The following is a 9041-nucleotide window of genomic DNA, read 5'->3' on the forward strand; positions in this document are numbered from 1 at the left end:
TATCTAAAAAAAATTAATTTTTTTTTTTTTTTTAAATAAAATGTTATATAAGGTCAATGATATATGAACAAAGCCCTAAAATAAAGTTTATGTTTCTATTTTATTTTATTTCAGATAAAGTATATTTTATTTCAAGGGAAAAGTTTTTAGTTAACTATTATAACCCTGAAATTTAAGATAATAATTTTATTAAGATAACACTGACAAGGGGAAAAAACTGTAGCTGATTAACAACATTAAAAATTAATATTATAAAACTCCCAAAATAAAATATTTGGTTTCTTAATGACATTATTATATTTTTTCTACTCATTATAGTACCGTCCTGTTAGAAGTATTATTTATTTGTTTATTTAATCTATTTTTTTATTTTCATTTATTTTAATCCAATGTAATTTATTTAGTCTAATTTTTTGTTATTTTATTAAAATTTATTTTATTCAACAGAGAAAAAATATATTTTCACCATGTTTTTAGGAATAAAACAGGTAATACTTTACAATAAGGCCCATTAGTTAATGTTCATTAAGCTTAACTAACATTAACTGACAATGTGCAATACATTCACTACAGTATTTATTAATCTTTTTTAACTTTAAATTAATAAAATACAACTTCATTGTTATTTTTATGTTAGCTCTGGTCCATAATAATATTAATAGACACAACTTTGAGTTTTAATAATGTATTTTAATATGCTGAAATTAATATAACTGAGATAAATAAATGCTCTGATTGTTAGTTCATGTTAACTAATGTTTACACTTTAACCTTATTGTAAAGTGTTACCATAAAATGCTATATAAGGGGATGTAAAACAAAGCCCATTATAAAACCTTCAAAATATAGATAGAAAGAATAGAACAGAACAGAATAGACTAAAATAAAATTAAAAAATAAATAAATTTGAATAAAATGAAAAATAAAACAAAATAAAAGTGTAGTATAATACATATTTATTCAATGCCATATCAGCATCAAAGACTATTTTCATGGCAAAAATAAAATAAAATAAAATAAAATAAAATAAAATAAAATAAAATAAAAATATAAGAATAAAATAAAATTTAAAAATTTAAAAAAAATGTATGGTTGGAAAAAAAGAAAAAAAACCTCACAGCCTTAAAATAAATAAAATAATAAAATTAATAAAATAAAATGAAAAATAAATTTAAAATTAATAATGCTTTAACTCTGTTAAAAAGGGAAAAAAAAACCAACCAAAGTTTAATTTTATATTTGCTTAAGGGCCCAGAAAAATCTGTTTCTTAATGGTTTGGAAAGGTAAAAAGCAAAACAATATTTTCATTTATTTAATAAAAACCGAGAAATCCTGTGCCCCAATCAATTTCAAACGTATACTATGAAACTGCAATACATTATTCATCATAAAAACTAAATCGGGATATTAAAATTCATTACTGAGGGAATAAATTAGGCAATTAGAAAGCGGTACCCATACAGAAGGCGGCTGCTGGTCGTGGATAACAGCCTCTTCGTAAATAATCTGGGAGATCAGATCATTTGGCCTGCTTTCGGTCTGAGTTCTGCTGTCGGTGACTGATGGGAACCTGCACACATCCAGACATCCACAGAAAGCATGCTGTTGTGTCACTCATGGAGAAGTTCTTCTCAAGAGCATGTGTATAGTGGCCAGATTGTGTTTAGGTGCAGGCAGGTAAGGGGCCAGGCAGGTCACGTGCGTCCTGAAAAAGGAGCAGCCAGGCGGCTCACCTCCATGTCTTCGCCGGACAGCCGCGGGCTGAAGCAGGGGCCTTTAAGGCAGCGGACGAGAGACTCAGCTCCTTCTCTACTGGCCGGAATGGACTCTGATAAGATCAGGGGACGCCAGAAGAGAAATTTTACATGGGTGTGTTTGTTTTATTCTTCTGTTATTTATTTATTTATTTGTTTTAAGAAAGCAACTTTCAAAGGCGCTACACTAAATAAAATTATTATTAACTGAATTTATTTATACTAGTTTTGCAGAGCTTTTTAAATATCGCGGCATACTATTATATATATATTTTATTTATTTTATATATTTTCTGTTTTTATTTTAATTTTAGTTATTGGTTTAGTCATTTTTATTAGTTTTTTTTTTAATATGTCTATAAAGTTATTAGTATTTAATATACTTTTTTTTTTTTTTTTACATTTAATACCGTTTATTAATTTGATTTCAGTTTCAGTTATTTTTTATCAACTTTAATTATAAATTAAGACATGTTTGCCTTGGCAACTAAGCTTAGCCAAAAGTTTTAAAAGCTGAAATAAAACATTAATATTATAAATATCCATAAAATATTATTTGAGAAAAGTTACATTATTATTTTTGTCTAATTTTTTAAAATAAAATTTTGTTTATTTATTTTAATCAAAATTAATTTTTCAATAAATGTTTATAAATATTTTACATTTTTATACACTTATTTATTTTTAATCTTATTAAACATAAACAATTTAAACATAATCACATCATCATCATGACGTTAATGTTTAGAATATCTTAATGCATTACTTGCATTTGCATCTAAAAATCACGACGCTAATGTTTATAATATCTTAATATCTTCATGCATTAGTTGCATTTGCATCTAAAAATCATGACGTTAATGTTTATAATATCTTAATATCTTCATGCATTAGTTGCATTTGCATCTAAAAATCATGACGTTAATGTTTATAATATCTTAATATCTTCATGCATTAGTTGCATTTGCATCTAAAAATCATGACGTTAATGTTTATAATATCTTAATATCTTCATGCATTATAGTTGCATTTGGCAGATTAGAGCTGGGTGATAATAAAGTTTACATTATAATGCGATATAAGCAAACCAAGCGGTCCTAGAAGGCAGATTTTGGGGGATCTCACTTGGCTGTTTCCTCTCTCAGCTTGTTGAGGTCGTTCTGCGATGATCTGGTCCTCTTTACTGAGTCCTTGGTTGGAATCAGACTCACAGTGCGGCTCTTTCCTCCTGTAGGTCTTGAAGGATGATTCTGCTGACTTGTTTGGCTTCGAGAGGCAGCGACTCGCCTGTAAGAGGGACACAGATCTGTTTTTATAACACTGGAACACAGCTGATTTCACACGTGAGGGCTCACAGATTCTTATTTTTTGTATTTTTCAGGTGGGGACCATCTGCCACATCAGCTGGATCCCCGAACTGTAAAGAAAAGAGACCGGTCAGATGTGCATTAGTAAATATACCACAAGTGTTTAGTCTGAATATGAACTTTGTTTGGCTTCCAGACCTGGTTAGGTTTCCATAACACTGTTTGCACACTTTCTGCTGATGTTTCCATATTTGGCACCACAGCTTTAAAATGTCAGGCACCAGAGCAGAAAGAATGGCCACAGTTTCTACAACCCAACTGCAAACACAAACCCAAGTCACGCAAGTAACGCAGGGGTGAAATCAAACGAGCTGTGTTTACATCCTCTAACCTCTTTTCTGAAAGAGAGTGAACTTTGACGCCAGCCGTAAACAGCGATTATCCATTCTGAGATCCTTCAGGCGAACACGCTGCCAGTGTGAGACTTTAAACGCTCAAGATTGTAATTAAACACACACACATTTAGTGTGTGTTACGTTTCAGACGCACTCTGTCACTGACGCCTCTCTTGAATCAGCGCTGTGAACACAGGAGCCCCTGAGGACTGGGGTGTATTGGGAATGTAGTTTTCCCTCGCACGCCAATAACAACTATAGTGTTTGAAAGGATCAGTACATGCAAAATAGTGTAAAGGTTTATTAACAATACAGTATTACCTAAATTGATCTTATCTATCAATGTCGAATAGAACGATCAGTATTGTTAAGTTGAAACGTACCGGAAAACTCATTTCCCAGAATGCAACATGACGGTTGATGTTACGTTTGCCAAAATTTATTTAACGTGTCAAAACAATATCGCATTATAAACATTTAAAAAACTGATATATATTAAAAAAAATTACTGGTCAGCTCGTTATTATTTTTTGAGAGCGTCAGCGCGGCGGTTGCCTGGTCAGCCAAACATTACTTTAATTAAAAAATTATGCTTAATATTTTGGCCGATGATTATAGTTTATTTCGTGTTCTTTTCGAGCCAGCAACATACGTAGTTTTCAGTACACATTAGTCCTTTCAGAAATCGTTTCAATATGATGATTTATTATCACGTGCCAGAAATAACAAGCTGCTTTTAATATTTTTATTACTTGGACCCCGTGATATTAGGATTGATGAATAAAATTAAAGTAACTGTGTTATTCAAAATAAATATTTAACAACTATTACCACAAAATTGCAGTTTGGGATTCGTTTATTGTTCAATTTTTTTTTTTTTTTTAATTGCAGCTATGGATGTAGCAAATTGCGTCCAAAAGGGATAATGAAGTCTATATGCATTACTCATGAGTCATGTGCTGTTCTTTTTTAACTTACAACATCATTAAAGATTCTCGAAAGAGTATCGATAAGTTCTCAAAAAATTCCTACATTGATAATAAACTCATCATATAGACTCGATTTCTGAAGATGTGACAGTCTCGAGATTCTGGAGTAATGTGGCATGAAAATACAGTTCTGCAGATCACAGTGAATAGAATTACCGTTTGTCACCACAGATAATTCACATAGGAATAGCAGGCTGTTTTAATGTAGCAATAATATAATTATTTTTTTTTGGTTAGTAAATGCGAGATTACAAATGCACACTGATGCCTCACAATCTTGGGCAGTAGTAGCAGCGAGGATGAGTGTATGGTGAATTTATGGCAACCAATTCAAATAATATTTGCTGTTGTTGTTCTAGATGCATGGGCAAGAGTGTGATGGGGCATGTTCTTTTAATATAATCTGTCTTTATTAGAGCGTTTGAGGTCTTGAGCATGCGGCAGTACGAAGGGACGATCCTCTAGAGGTTTGGGTGCAGGGTATGGGATTAATGATGTACAGATGTTGACACTTAGGGGCTAATATGAAGTCATATTAAATTCTAGATTATATTTTGGGGGACGCATGGTTAGCATAAAATGACAAAGCAGAAATATCCACTAAAGGTTGGAGAGGGGAGAGCTAATAGGGCTCTCCAGTGTGTCTTGCTTTGAAAGGAGGCGGGTTATCAACGTCTTCAGCATCACTGACGGAATATCCATACGACGCTCACAGGCGTACAAAAACAGAGGCAGCGGAAGAATCAGGCATACAATGGTAGTGCGAGTTTGTGAGTGGAGTGTGGGTGTGGACGCAGGGGGTGAGCCGGCAGTCCTCGAGATAGTGTTCGGAGGGGGGTGGGGGGGGGGGGGGGGGGGGGGGGGGGGGGGGGGGGGTGGGGGGGGGGGGGGGATGACTTCCTTGAGTCTCATGCAGGATGATTTGGAGGAGCGTTTTTTCCAGGAAGGGGCTTTACTGTCAACTGTTACCATCAGCGGAGGAATGATCTTCACAAACCTCCAGAAACATCTCACATCTTCGTGAGGAGACATTAAATTATCTTGCATCTCGCAATCACGTATCTGCATTAATAATGTTCCGGATCATTTACATCCTTCATCTACAGGGGGGGGGGGGTACCACTGAGATCACATTACTGGGAAAAAAATAAGCAGATATAGAGCACAAGACCTTCATATTTATAGGGCGATTTTATGTCAGTAACTGCGTTATATAAGATCACTCTGTTGATGTTGCATCAGCAACGAGCAGAATTTCATCATATTAAAAAAAATAACATCAGCCAAACTCTGCAGTCAAATTGTATGTTTTTCGCTCAGTTTGAGTCTCTGAATAAAACAGAGCTGTTTTTCCCTTCACTGTATGCGGTCCATAAAAACCAACCAAATATGACAAAACATGCAAGCCTTTTAGTCGTCTAAAGGCCTTATCATTTCATATGTCAGGCTTTAAAGGACATTCCAAATACATTCCTCAAATCGTAAAGCCCTACATTTATTCTCTTTGATGCAGTCTTCAGTGTTTGAAATAATGAAAATGTGTCGGCTCTCCAGAGCTCTGCAGGCGCGAGCTGATCAACACAGATCAACTCAGATGATGATGATGATGCAGATGGAGAACCTCAGCGATCCTCACTACTGTCTGAGCTCAAAGCCAAAGGGAAGAAAAAAAGCCATGGTTCCATCAACAGAGTGTAAGGCCCTCGGTCGTAAATGTGAGCAGGAACTCTTACCTTACCTTACCTTGTGCCACAGATGCTCGGGGCTCCAGTTTAAAACAGCCGTTGGGGGGCCCCTAAACAGAACAGTCGACTGGTGATTTTTGATGAGAATAAAGCTTCTGAGCTGCAGGAGCCCAAATATTTGAGGTCTGGACTGCGCCACCTACTGCCAGAGCCAAAGAAAGTAGAAACGAACAGAAGCCTGAGAAATGGACCGGTGTGAAGGTACGAGTGTTGAACTGTATGCTAACATCACCTGTTTGATTCAGTCACCTGGCTGGAGCATAAAGGAGAACGGAGGCTGAACCTGTTTGCAGTTGCCTCTGAAGTCCAGATCGGGTCTCAGCATCCAAACCGTTCCTCCTCCTGAACCCAGCTTCCAGCCGTTAGTGGAAGAGGACCAGCCTCCCACTGTGTTAGTGTGAGATCAGGAGACACGCTGCATGGAGGATCACGCTGTTCTTCCTTTATATTCACATGCACTAGTAAAAGAGGGATTTACATTGGCCTCTGGTGGAAAAGTTTCAGAGAAAAACTGTCAAAAATGGTGAAAGTAAATAAATAAAAGTTGATTTATTTTATTAATAAAAAAAAACTAACTAAAATTAAATAAATTTGAAACTAAATATTTTTCTGAATTATATTTTAAACATTTTTACAGTATAAATGTAGTCTTTTATTATGTACTTATATCTATATATATATATATATTATATATATATATATATATATATATAAGATATATATATATATTAATAATTTTGCTTGTATTTTTTTTTTGCCATTATCACTGTTTTTTTTTTAGATGCCTTTATTTTACACAAATTTTTTAATTATTTTCCCCATTCTAGTTTTTATTTTCTTTTTAGTACTTGAATTACACTAAATAAAAATGGAGCAATGTTGCAACCCTAAGCTTTTTTATTTTTAAATATTGAAAAAAACTTTTTTTTAATAAATTATATATATTTTCATTATTTGAGTTGCATTTTATTTTAAGTAAATGGAAAAAGAAAACTATATATATATTTTAATGGGGGTTTAGCTTTGAAAAACCCGCAGTGCCCAGTGTTATTTTAGTATCATTATCATATGTTATATATAGTTTTAATTAATATTCTATCATTATTTGTTGTAGATGTCTTTCCTGTGTTTGTAAATACTTTTTTTTGTGTATATACATACTTTTTGTAACACCACATTGTTTTGTGATTTTTCTTTTAAAGTGCAAAAGTAGCATTTATGAAAAGGCATCATGTTATCATTTGTTTGTATGTGGTTATTATAGCTTCAATAAATGCAACCGATTCCATATCAGACTGCATTTGCACTTGATTTATAGTTCTGTCACACACTTTATCAGCAGAGTTTACTCTGAAGAATATAATGGAAGTTTATTTGCATGGACTTTGATGAAACTGAAACGGCAAAAACACACTAATGGTGGAATATAAATAACCAATCTTTTAATGTGAGCTACACCTTAATATACAGTTCAGTATTCAAAACAATATATAATATTAATTTTTATTTCAGTTTTAGTCAAGTACTTCAACTAAATGAAAATAAAATGTTGCCTTGGCACCTAGCTTTTTTCTAAATACTTAATTTTTATTTTAGGTTACTGTGGTGTATTTTAAGTAAAAGGTGGAAATGTTTTTAATGGTTTTGGAAACCCCTGCCCCGCACTTATTTTAGTATCATAATGTTTTATATATTAACGATAATATTTAGTTTTTAAATTATCGTTTTTTTTTGAATTAGTTCTTATTTTGTTTCTATTTTTGATAATTATTTTTTGGTTATTCTGTTTACACACATTTTAGTAGTTTTATTTGTCGTTTTTATAATATGTCTATATAGTTTTTTATTCATTTTTATTTCAGTTTTAGTTTTTTTTTTTGAAGTTAAACTAATAAATGTTGCCTTGGTCACTAGCTTTTTAATAAAATAAAATAAAATGTTTTTTTTTTTTTATGGTTTTAGTTTTGAAGACCCTTGTGTCCAGTGTTATTTTAGTAATATAGCACTATATATAATGGAAAATATAGATTTTATCATCATTTTGGGTGTTATTTTTATATTTTCTGTTTGCATTTTAGTGTTTTTTTTAAATATTTTTTTTTGGTTTTTTTTTTAAATATGTCTATATACTTTTTATTCATTTTTTTATTTCAGTTTTAGTTTTATATATATAACAACAAAAACTGTCTTAAATATATACATGCATGAATAAATATTATTATTGTTGTTGTTGTTAAAAATAATATTTAAAATATTTCTACAAAAAAATAAATATTATAAAAAATATAAATCAGTATTATATATAAATATTATTATATATCAAATATCATCAAATCATTATTTTGTTCTTCCAAAAGTCAGGCTGAAAAAAAAAAGATCTTGATTTCATGTTAATATCAATAAACTTCTGGTGTAAAATCCCAGAGTCAGAAAATATAAGTTTGAAGCCTCTGTAGATTTAATAATCGGTGTGTGTTATCTAAACTACAGTACAGGTTTTTACTGCTGCATTTATTCTAATACTTTGTCTGTTTACATAAAATGTCAACTTCAGCTTTAACTTTCGTAATACCTTTCAGGATCAACAAAGCCTAAATTAATCAGCAGCTCATAAAACTACTTTAATAAATGTATTTATGTTATGATTCAGAAGCGATCACCATATTGCCAGAACAGTGAAGCGCTTACACAAAAAGATGCTCCTTGTGAATAAATACATGCTTTGTGAGGTTAGACTCATATTTTTGTGGTGAATGTGTGAATGAGTGTTTCCAGTGACGCAGGATCATCAGCTCTATTAATATGCTAAAGACAAAAAACAAAAGCTCACTGGGCGTCATTGTTTGGGGA

Source organism: Cyprinus carpio, chromosome A17, assembly GCF_018340385.1.
Source record: "Cyprinus carpio isolate SPL01 chromosome A17, ASM1834038v1, whole genome shotgun sequence".
Taxonomy (NCBI): domain Eukaryota; kingdom Metazoa; phylum Chordata; class Actinopteri; order Cypriniformes; family Cyprinidae; genus Cyprinus; species Cyprinus carpio.